The sequence below is a fragment of the Sus scrofa genome, chromosome 1 (genome assembly GCF_054392235.1).
Source record: "Sus scrofa isolate SSC_HxYL_T2T_F1_AM1 chromosome 1, Sscrofa_HxYL_maternal_Yorkshire_Landrace_v2.0, whole genome shotgun sequence".
Taxonomy (NCBI): Eukaryota; Metazoa; Chordata; class Mammalia; order Artiodactyla; family Suidae; genus Sus; species Sus scrofa.
This window is the reverse complement of record NC_139383.1, coordinates 102,118,010-102,130,031: the sequence shown is the minus strand read 5'-3', so window position 1 is coordinate 102,130,031 and position 12,022 is coordinate 102,118,010.

Here is a 12,022-nt window from a genome sequence, read left to right as displayed (position 1 = left end):
CTCTAAGGAGAACACATTTGGAGTGGCTTTCAAGCCATTTAACCTGCATGCACCCACATATCGCTTGGAGAGGATGAGGCAGTGTATGTGTTTATGAGCCATCCTTACTGGAAATGTCTAGGAGGGAAATAGGCAAGGCTTGCTTTCCTGAGCACAGAGGCATTGGGTCTGCTGTACCTTATGGGATTGGTTGACCTGTTGAACCCAGAAGCTTCCAAATGCTTGGGGGCTGAGTTTGTGAATTGGCAATTTCAGCCTGGTTGTGCAAACTGGCTCTGTGCTGATGTACCTGATAAGGAAAAGAAGGATTTGTCATGCTTCCTCAGATGTATCCACAAAGAAGAACAGGTTTGGAGTGCCTTTGGAGGGATGGAAAATTCATGCAATGTACCAGGGCTCAGAGAGCAAGAGGCAGCCCATTGGCATTTTTCCCACAATTGTAGGAGAAGTCTAGTTCGGAAAGTAGAACAAGTTGCTTTCCTGAACCAAGAGGCATTGCCACTGGTGTCCATTCATTGAGTTGAATATCCTCTGCATCCTTGATGCTTCCAAACTCTTATTTGTGAAGTTTGTGAAATGTCCATTTTGCCCTTGTCGTACTAACTAGCTCTGTACTGATGTTCCCCAATGCTGCAATGAAGGCCTTCTCATGCCAAATCAGATCCTCAATCTACAGAATATACTGGTGGAATTCCTTTCAAGCAAAGGATACTCCCTGATGCAAAACAGAGCTCAGAGATGAAGAGGCAGGACATTGGTGTTTTGCCATCATGATAGCAGAATTTGATGTGGAAAGAGGCAAGGGTGGCTTTCCTGAGCAAAGAGGCATTGGGGATGGAGTCCATACATGGATGTCAATGTATGAAACAACCACGTTGCTGGCCATCTCTTGTTTACTGGAATTATTTATATGGCCTTTCTGCCATGTTTGTATGAACTAGTTCTGTGCTGTTTTCCCCACTTGTGCAAGCAAGGCATGGTCATGCCCAACCTGCCATATACAGAAAGGAGAACACGTTTGAAGTGCCTTTTATGCAATGGAAATTCACTGTACATCACCAGGGCTCCAAGGCAAAGAGGGACAAATGTTTTTGCAGTGCCCTAATTATAGAAGAAGTCTAGGTCTGACAAAAGCATAGGTTGATTTCCTGCACAAAATTCCACTGTGGGTGGGGTGCTTTCACGGATGTGATGAACCAGGAATCTTCCAGTCTTTGTTTCTGGTGTTTGTGAAATTGCTCTTTGACCCTGATTGAATGAATTAGCTCTGTACTGCTTTTCCCTGATACGGAAAAGAAGGACTTCTCCTGCCAAATCAGGCTTATCCTCAAAGGAGATCAAAATTGGTGTGCCTTTCATGGGGTGGAAACATCTTGCACAGTACCCGTGCTCAGTGAGCAAGAGGCAACTGACTAGTTGACCTCCCACAACGTGTAGGAGAATTCTAGGTGGGGAAAAGCAAGTGTTGCTTTCCTGAGCATAGATGCATTTGGGCTAGTGTCTTTTCACAGAGTTGAACATATGTTGCATCCAAGTCGCTTCCAATCACTTGTTGGTGATGTTTGAGTAAAGTCTGTTTTTCCCTGGTTGTACAAACTAGCTTCTCTGATATTTCAAGAAGTACTTCTCATGACAAATCACTTCCTCTACAGAGAACACTTTTGGAATGGCTTCAAGCAAAGGAAACTCCCTGCCGCACACCAGTGCTCCACAAGGTAGAGGCAGGACATTGGTGTCTTTGCCATCATGACAGGAGAAGTTGATGTGGGAAAGAGGCAAGCATGGCTTTCCTGAGCAAAGACGCATTGGAGATGGAGTCCGTATGTGGAAGTGAGTGTATGAAGCAACCACGTTGAAGGCAATCTCTTGTTTTCTGGAGTTTTTTCAATGGCCATTCTGCCCTGTGCTGTTTTTCCCACTTGTGAAAACAAGGAATTGTCATACCCAAACTGCCATCTATAGAAAGGAGAACACGTTTGAAGTGCCTTTCACACAATGGAAATTCATTGCACCTCACCAGGGCTCCAAGGTGAAGAGGGAACCGATTGCTCTCTCTGCCATATTTATAGGAGAATTCTATCTGGGATACAATCCAGAGTTCATTTCCTGAGCGAAGTCACAATGAGCCTGTTGCACATTCACGGTTTTGATGGTAGGGTGGAACAGGGAATCTTTCAAACTCTTGGTTGTGGTGTTTGTGAAATGGCTCTTTTGCCCTTGTTGTAGGAACTAGCTCTGTGCTACTTTTCCCTGATATCAAAAAGAAGGATTTCTCTTGCCACCTCAGAGTTCTCCCCAAAGTAAACACGTTTGGAGTGCCTTTGGAGTGATGGAAAATCCATGCAATGAACCAGGGCTCAGAGAGCAAGAGGCAGCCCATTGGTTTGTTTCCCACCATTGTTGTGGAAGTCTAGATTGGAAATAGGCAAGGGGTGCTTTCCTGAACAAAGATGCATTGGGGATGGTGTCTGTACATTGAGTTGAATATCTTCTGCAACCATGACACTTCCAAACTCTTGTTTGGAAAGTGTGTGAAATGTTGAATTTGCCCTGGTCATATGAACTACATGTATGCTGATATACCCTGTTATGTAAAAGAAGGACTTTTCAGGGCACATCTGACTCCTCCTCTACAGAGAACACTTTTGCAAGGCCTTTCAAGCCAAGGAAACTCCCTACAACACACCAGGGTTCAGAGAGGAAGAGGCAGGACAATGGTGTCTTTGCCATAAACATAGGAGAAGTCTATGTGGGAAAGAGGCAAGGGTGGCTTTTCTGAGCAGAGTCCTTGGGGATGGAGTCTGTATAGTTAGGTGAATGTACAAAGCAACCAGGATGCTTCCAATCGCTTGTTCTCTTTAGTTTGTGCAATGGTCATTCTGCCCTCTTTGTATGAACTAGCCCTCTGCCACTTTTCCAGGCTTGTGAAACCAAGGCATGGTCATGCCCAATCTGCCGTCTCCTGAAATGAGAAAATGTTTGAAGTGCCTTTTAGGCAATGGAAAGTCCCTGCACCATACCAGGGCTCCAAGACCAAGAGGGACCCCAATGTTTTCCACTCCATAATAATAGAAATCTAGCTGCGAAAAAAGCAAGGAATGATTTCCTGAGCGAAGTCACAATGGGGCTGGTGTGTGTTCAAGGATTTGATGATAGAGTAGAACAGGGAAGCTTCCAAACTCTTGTTTTTGGTGCTTGGGAATTGGCTCTTTTGCCCTGGTTGAACAAACTTCCTCTGTGTTGCTTTTCCCTCATAGGGAAAAGAAGCATTTCTCCTGCCACAACAGGCTTCTCCTCAAAGGAGATCCAGTTTGGAGTGCCATTCATGGGATGGAAACTCTGGGCATGGCACCAGTGCTCAGAGAGCAAGAAGCAACACATTTAATTATCTCCCACACCCTGGAGGAGAATTCTAAGGTGGAAATAGGCAAGGGTCGCTTTCCTTAGCATAGATCCATTTGGGCTAGTGTCTTTTCACGGAGTTGAATATGCATTGCAACAATATCACTTCCAATCTCTTGGTGGTGATGTTTGTGTAAAGGCCGATTTTCCCCAGTGTTACAAACTAGCTATGAGCTTCTTATCCCTAATACAAAAAAGAATGATTAATCTTTCCCAATTAGACTTCTCCTCTAAGGAGAATACATTTGGAGTGGCTTTCATGCCATTTAAATTTACTGCACCAACCTACTGCTCAGATAGGATGAGGCGGCACATGCATTTATGAGCCATCCTTACTGGAAAGGTCTAGGTGGGATATAGACAAGGTTTGCTTTCCTGAGCACAGAGGCATTGGGGCTGCTGTACATTCATGGGTTTGGTTTACCTGTTGAAACAGGAAGCTACCAAATGATTGGGGGCTGAGTAGAGAAATTACAATTTTGCCCTGGTTGTACAAACTGGCTCTGTGCTGATTTTCCTTAATATGCTAAAGAAGGACATCTCATGCCACCTCATAGTTCTCCATAAAGGAGGACACGTTTGGAGTGATTTTTGAGTGATTGCAAATACGTGCAATTAACCAGACCTCAGATAGAAAGAGGCAGCACATTTGTTTATTTCCCGCCATTGTAGGGGAATTCTAGTTGGGAAAGAGGCAAGGGTTGCTTTCCTGAACCAAGACTCCTTGGGGCTGGTGTCTGTACATTGAGTTGAATATCCCCTGCAACCATGACACTTCCAAACTCTTGTTTCTGAAGTTTGCATAATGTCCACTTTTCCCTGGTTTTATGAACTAGCTCTGTGCTGATATTCCCTGATATTGAAAAGAAGGATTTCTCATGCCAAATCTCATGCCAAACTACTCCTCTACAGAAAACACTTGCAGAATGCCTTTCCAGAAAGGAAACTCCCTGCCAAAACACCAGTGCTCAAAGAGGAAGAGGCAGGGCATGGATATCTTTGCTATTATGATAGGAGAAATCTATGTGAGAAAGAGGAAAGGATGGCTTTCCTGAGCAAAGAGGCATTGGACATGGAGTCCATATAATGAGGTGAAAGTATGAAGCAACCATGATGCTTCCAATATCTTGTTTACTTGAGATTTTGTGACGGCCATTCTGACCTGTTTGTATGAGCTAGTGATGTCTTGGTTTTCCCTGCTTGTGCAATCAATGCTGAACCGTTTGTAAAAACTAGCCATGTCCTGCTTTTCCCCGCTTCTGAAACAAGTTATGGTCATGCCCATTCTGCTGTCTCCTGAATGGAGAATATTTTTGCAGTGCCTTTCAGGCAATGAACTTTCCCTGAGCCAAACCAAGCCTCTGAGTCCAAGATGGAGCCCATTGGGGTCTGTGCAATAATTATAGGAGAAATCTATCTGTGAAAAAAGCAATATTTCATTTCCTGAGTGAAGTCACAATGGGGTTGGTGTGTGTTCACACATTTGTTGAGAGAGTTGAACAGGGAAGCTTCCAAACTCTTGATTGTGCTGATTGTGAAATGGCTCTTTTGCCCTGGTTGTACAGTCTAGCTCTGTGATGCTTTTCTCTGATATGAAAAAGAAGGTATTCTCCTGCAAAAACTGGCTTCTCCTCAAAGGATATCAAGTTTGGAGGGCCTTTCATGGGATGGATACACCAGGAACGGAACCCAGGCTCAGAGAGCAAGAGGCAACATATTTGTTTAACTCCCACAACCTAGAGGAGAATTCTAGGGGGGACCAAGACAAGGGTTGCTTTCCTGAGTATAGATGCATTTGGGCTAGTGTCTTTTCTCTGAGTTGAATACACGTTCCAATGTTGTATCTTGCAATCTCTTGTTGGTGATGTTTTGGAAAAGGCAATTTTGCCCTGGTGGTATGAACTAACTATGTGTTTCTTATCCCCAATATAGAAAAGAAAGATTTCTCCTGAATATCAGATTTTTCTTCTAAGAAGAACACATTTGGAGTGGCTTTCAAGCCATCTAAATTTCCTTCACAAAGATATTGCTCAGAGGATGAGGAATCACATTGGTTTGTGAGTCACATTTACTGGAAATTTCTAGGTGGGAAATAGGCAAGGGTTGCTTTTCTGAGAATAAAGGCTTTGGTGCTGCAGTACATTCAAGGGGCTGGTTTACTGTTTTAAACAGGATCATGCCAAACTCTTGATTACTGAGTTTGGGAAATGGCAATTATTCCCTGGTTGTATGAACTGGCTATGTGATCCATTTCCCTGATATTTAAAAAAAGGAATTCTCATGCCACCTCAGCCTTCTCCACAAAGGAGACCATGTTTGGAGTGCCTCTTGAGTCATGGAAAATCAGTGCAATGAACCAGAGCTCAGAGAGCAAGAGGCAGCCCATTGGTTTATTTCCTGCAATGGTATGGGAAGTTTAGTTTGGAAATAGGCAAGGGATGCTTACCTGAATGAAGACACATTGGAGCTGGTGTTCATTCATTGAGTTGAATATCCTCTGCACACATGATGCTTCCAAACTCTTGATTGTGACATTTGTGGAATATCCATTTTGCCCTGGTCATAAGAACTAGCTCTGTGATATTTCCCAGTATTGCCAAGAAGGACATCTCATGCCAAGTCAGACCCTTCCTCTACAGAGAACACTTTTGGAATGCCTTTCGAGCAAAGGGAACTCCCTGGCCCACACCAGTGCTCAGAGAGGTAGAGGCGGGACATTGGTGTCTTTGCCATAAGGATAGGAGAAATCTGTTTGGGAAAGAGGCAAGTGTGGCTTTCCTGAGCAAAGCAGCATTGGGGATGGAGTCCGTATACTGAGGTTATTGTATGAAGCAACCAGGATTCTTTCATTCTCTTGTTTTCTGGAGTTTTTGCGATGGCCATTCTGCCCTGTTTGTATGAACTAGCCCTGGGCTGCTTTGCCCCACTTGTGCAAACAAGACATGGTCATGACCAATCTGCCCTCTCCTGAAAGGAGAACACGTTTGAAGTGTCTTTCAAGCAATGGAAATTTCACTGCACCATACCATAGCTCTGAGACCAATAGGGAGGCCATTGGTTTCTGTGCCATAATTATAAGAGAAGTCTATCTGTGGTATAAGCAATGTTTGTTTTCCTGAGTGAAGTCAGATCCAGGCTTGTGTGCGTTCAAAGTTTTGGTGATACAGTTGAACAGGGAAACTTAAAAACTCTTGGTTGTGGTGTTTTTGTATTGGCTCTTTTGCCCAGGTTGTATGAACTAGTTCTGTGCTGATTTTCTCTGATATGGAAAAGAAGGAATTCTCCTGCCAAATAAGGCTTCCCCTGGTAGGAGATCCAGTGAGTGCCTTTCATGGGATGGAAACACCAGGCATGGCACCAGTGCTCAGAGAGCAAGAGGAAACACATTGGATTATCTCCCACAACCTGGAGGAGAATTCTAGGAGGGGGGACATATGCAAGGGATGCTTTCCTGAGCATAGATGCATTGGCCTAGTGTTTTTTTATGAATACACATTGAAACATTTTTGCTTCCAATCGCTTGTTGGTGATGTTTGTGTAAAGGGAGTTTTGCTTTGATTGTATGAACCAGCTTTGGGCTGCTTATCACTGATATTTAAAAAAAGGACCTCTCATGCTGAATCAGATTTTTCTCCTAAGCAGAAAACTTTTGGAGTGTCTTTCAAGACATCTAAATTTCCTGCAACAAGATAATGCTCAAAGAGAATGAGGTGGCACATTGGTTTATGAGCCATAATTACTGGAAATGTCTAGGTGCAAAATAGGCAAGGTTGCTTTCCGAAGCACAGATGAATTGGGCCTGCTGTACCTTCACGGGGTTCGTTTACTGGTTAAAACCAGAATCTTCCAAACTCTTGGAGGCTGAGTTTGTGAAATGGCAAATTTGACCTGGTTGTACGAATAGGCTATGTGCTACTTTTCCCTCATAGTTTAAAGAAGGAATTCTCATGCCACCTCAGCCTTCTCCACAAAGGAGAACACGTTTGGAGTGCCTTTTGAGTGATGGAAAATCCGTGAAAAGAACCAGGGCTAAGGGAGCAAGAGGCAGCCCATTGGTTTATTTCCTACAATGGTAAGGGAAGTCTAGTTTGGAAATAGGTAAGGGTTGCTTTCCTGAACCAAGAAACACTCAGACTGATGTCTGATCATTGAGTTGAATATCCTCTAAATCAATGGTGATTCCAAACTTTGGTTTGTGGAGTTTGTGAAATGTCCATTTTGCCCTGGTTGAATGAACTAGCAATATGCTGATATTCCCTGATATTGAAAGAAGGCCGTGTCATGCCATATCTGAGTCCTCCTCTGCAGAGAACATTTTGGAATGACTTTCCAGCAAAGGAAACTCCCTGCCACACACCAGTGCTCAGAGTGGAAGAGGCAGGACATGGGTACTTTGCCATCATGATAGTAGAATTCATTGTGGGAAAGAGGCAAGGGTGGGTTTTCTGAGTACAGAGGCATTGGGGATGGAGTCCGTATACTGAGGTGAATGTATGAAGCAACCAGGATGCTTCCAATCTCTTGTTTCCTGGAGTTTTTTTTAATGGCCATTCTGTCCTGGTTGTACAAACTAGCCATGTGCTTCTTTTCCCATCTTGTACCGACAAAGCCTGGTCATGTGCAATCTGCCCTCTCTGGAATGTAGAACACGTTTGATGAGCCTTTCAGACAATGGAAATTTCCTCCACCAAATCAGGACTCTGAGACCAAGAGGGAGCCCATTGGTTTTGTTGCCATAATTATAGGAGAAGTATAGCTGTCAAAGAAGTAAGGATTGATTTCCTGAGCATAGTCACAGTGGGGCTGGTGTGCATTCACAGATTTGATGATCCAGTTGAACAGGGAAGCTTCCAACTTCTTGTTAGTTTTGTTTTTGAAATGGCTCTTCTGCCCTGATTGTACAAACTCAATTTATGCTTCTTTTCTCTGGTATGGAAAATAAGGAGTTCTCCTGCCAAATCAGGATTCTCCTCAAAGGAGATCAATTTTGAAGTGCCTTTCTTTGGATGGAGACACCGGGCACACAACCAGTGCTCAGAGAGCAAGAGGCAACACATTTTTATATCTCCTGCAACGTGGACGAGAATTCTAGGGGGGAAATAGGCAAGGGTTGCTTTCCTGAGCATAGATGAATATGGGCTTGTGTCTTCTCACTGAGTTGAATACAGGTTGCAAACATGTCGCTTCCAATCTATTGTCGGTGATCTTTGTGTAAGGCCGTTGTGCCCTGCTTGTACGAAGTAGCTGTGTGCTGCTTATCCTCAATATGGGAAAGAAGGATTTATCATGCCTAATCCGAGTTCTCCTCTAAGGAGAACACGTTTGGATTGGCTTTCAATCCATCTATATTTCCTGCACCCAAGCTATTGCTCAGAGAGGATGAGGCAGCACATTGGTTTTTGAGGTACAATTACTGGAAATGTCTAGGAGAGAAATAGGCAAGGCTTCCTTTCGTGAGCCCAGAGGCATTGGGGCTGCTGTACATTCATGGGTTTGTTTTACCTGTTGAATAATGAAGCATCAAAACACTTTTTGGATAAGTTTGTGAAATGGCAATTTTACCCTGGTTGTACGAACTATCTCTGTGCCTCCTTTCCCTGATATGGAAAAGATTTTCTCATGAAATCTCAGCATTCTCCATAGGGGGAACACGTTTGGAGTGCAATATGAGTTTTGGAAAATCCTTGAAATTAACCAGAAATAAAAGAGCAAATGCAGCACATTGGTTTATTTCCTGCAATTATTGGGGAAATCTAGTTAAGAAAGAAGCAAAGGTTGTCTTCCTGAACTAAGAAGCACTGGGGATGGTGTCCGTTCATTGAGTTGAATGTTCTCTGCAACCATGATGCTTCCAAACACTTGTTTGTGAAGTTTGTGAAATGTCCATTTTGCCATGTTTGTACAAACTAGCTATGTGCTGATATGAACTGATATTGAAAAGAGAGATTTCTCATACCAAATCTGAATCCTCCTCTACAGAGTATACTTTTGGAATGCTTTTCAAGCAAAGGAAAATCCTTGCTGCACACCAGTGGTCAGAGAAGAAGAGGCAAGACGTAGTAGTCTTTGCCATTATGATAGGAGAATTTGTTGTGGGAAAGAGGCAAGGGTGGCTTTCCTGAGCCAAGAGGCACTGGTGATGGAATTCATATACAGAGGTGAATGTATGAAGCAAACAGGTTTCTTCCAATCTCTTAATTACTGGGGTTTTTGTGGTGGAGATTCTGCCCAGTTTGTACGATCTAGCCCTGGGCTGTTTTTCCCCGCTTGTGCAAAAAAGGCATGGTCATGCCCAATCTGCTATCTCCTGAAAGGAGACCACGTTTAAAATACCTTTAAGGCAATGGCATCCCTGCACCAAACCAGGGTTCTGAGAACAAGAGGGAGCCCGTTGGTTTCTGTTCATAATTATAGGAGAATGTAGCAAGGGTTGATTTCCTGAGTGAATTCAGAATGGGGCTGTTGCACATTCATGGATTTGATGATAGAGTTGAACAGGAAATCTTCCAAACTCTTGTTTGTGGTGCTTGGGAATTGGCTCTTTTGCCCTGGTTGTATCAACATCCTCTGTTTTGCTTTTCCCTCATAGGGAAAAGAAGCATTTCTCCTGCCAAATCAGGATACTCCTCAAAGGAGCTCAAGTTTGGAGTGCCTCTCATGGGATGGAAACATCATGCATGATGCCATTGCCCAGAGAGCAAGAAGAAACACATTGTATTATCTCTGGCAAAGTTGAGGTGAATTCTAAGGGAGAAAAAGCAAGGGTGGCTTTCCTGAGCATAGATGCATCTGGGCTAGTGTCTTTTCCCTGAGTTGAAAACACACTAAAACAATGTCACTTCAAATTTCTTGTTGGGGATGTAGGTGTAATGGCCGTTTTGCACTGGTTGTAAGAACTACCTATGGGCTGCTTATCCCTGAGTTTTAAAAGAAGGAATTCTCATGCACAGTCAGACTTCTCTTCTAAGGAGAACACGTTTGGGGTAGCTCCAGCTTCCTAAACTTCCTGCACAAAATTATTGTTCAGAGGTGATGAGGAAGCACATTTGATTTTTAGCCATACTTCCTGGAGAAATCTAAGTAAGAAATCAGCAAGTGTTGCTTTCCTGAGCACAGAGGCATTGGGGCTGATTTACATTCACAGGGTTGGGTTACCTGTTGAACCAGGAAGCTTCCAATTGCTTGGGGATGAGTTATTGAAATAGAAAATATGCCCTGGTTGTATGAACTGGCTATGTGTTTCTTTTCCATGATATGGAAAAGAAGGATTTTTCATGCCAACTCAGCATTCTTCACAAAGGAAGACACATTTGGAGGGCCTTTTGTTTGATGGAATATCCATGCAATGAACCAGGCTTCAGAAAACAGAGGCAGCACATTGGTTTTTTCCCTGCAATTGCAGGGGAAATGTAGATTGGAAATAGGCATGGGTTGCTTTCCTGAACCAAGAGGCATTGGGGCTCGTGCCCTCATTTAGTTGAATAACCTCTGCAAACATGACACTTCCAAACTCTTGCTTCTGATATTTGTGAAATGTCCATTTTGCCCTGGTCTTACAAACTAGCTATGTGATGATATTCCCTGATATTGAAAAGAAGGACTTCTCATGACAAATCAGACTACTCCTCTACAGATAACTTTTTTCAAATGCCTTTCCAGCAAAGGAAACTTCCTGCCACACACCAGTGCTCAGAGAGGAAGAGGAAGGAAATTGTCTTTGCCATAATGTTAGGAGATGTGTATGTGGGAAAGAGGCAAGGGTGGCATTCCTGAGCAAAGATGCATTGGGAATGGAGTCCGTTAAATGAGGTGAATATAGGAAGCAATGAGGATGCTTCCAATCTCTTGTATTCTGGAGTTTGTGTGATGGCGGTTCTGCCCTGGTTGTATGAACTAGCCCTGGGCCTCTGCTCCCTGCTTGTGCAAACAAGGCTTGGTCATGCCCAATATGCCATCTCCTGAGAGGATGACACTTTTGAAGTGCCTTTCTTTTTTTTATTTATTCTTTTTTTATTTTCCCACTGTACAGCAAGGGGGTCAGGTTATCCTTACATGTATACATTGCAATTAAAATTTTTCCCCCACCTTTCAAGCAATGGAAAGTCCCTGCACCAAACAAGGGCTCCGAGACCAAGTGGGAGACCATTGCTGTCTTTGCCATAATTGCAGGAAAATTCTATAGTGGAAGGTGCAAGGGCTGATTTCCTGAACGAAGTTACAATGGGGCTGGTGTGCCATCACTATTTGATGATATAGTTGAAAAGGGAAGCTTCCAAACTCTTATTTGTGGTGCTTGTGTAATGGCTCTTTAGCCCTTGTTGTACAAAGTAGATCTGTGCTGCTTTCCCCTGACAAGTAAAAGACAGAATTCTCCTGCCAAATCTGGTTTCTCCTCAAAGGAGGTCAAGTTTGGAGTGCCTTTCTTTGTATGGAAACCACATGAATGGTATCTGTGCTCAGAGAGCAGGAGGTAACCCATTGGTTTATCTCCCACAATGTGTAGGAGAATTCTTGGGGGGGGGATGGCAAGGGTTGCTTTTCTGAGCATAGATGCATTTGGGCTAGTCTCTTTTCCCTGTGCTGAATACACATTGCAACAGTGTTGCTTCCAACCTCTTGT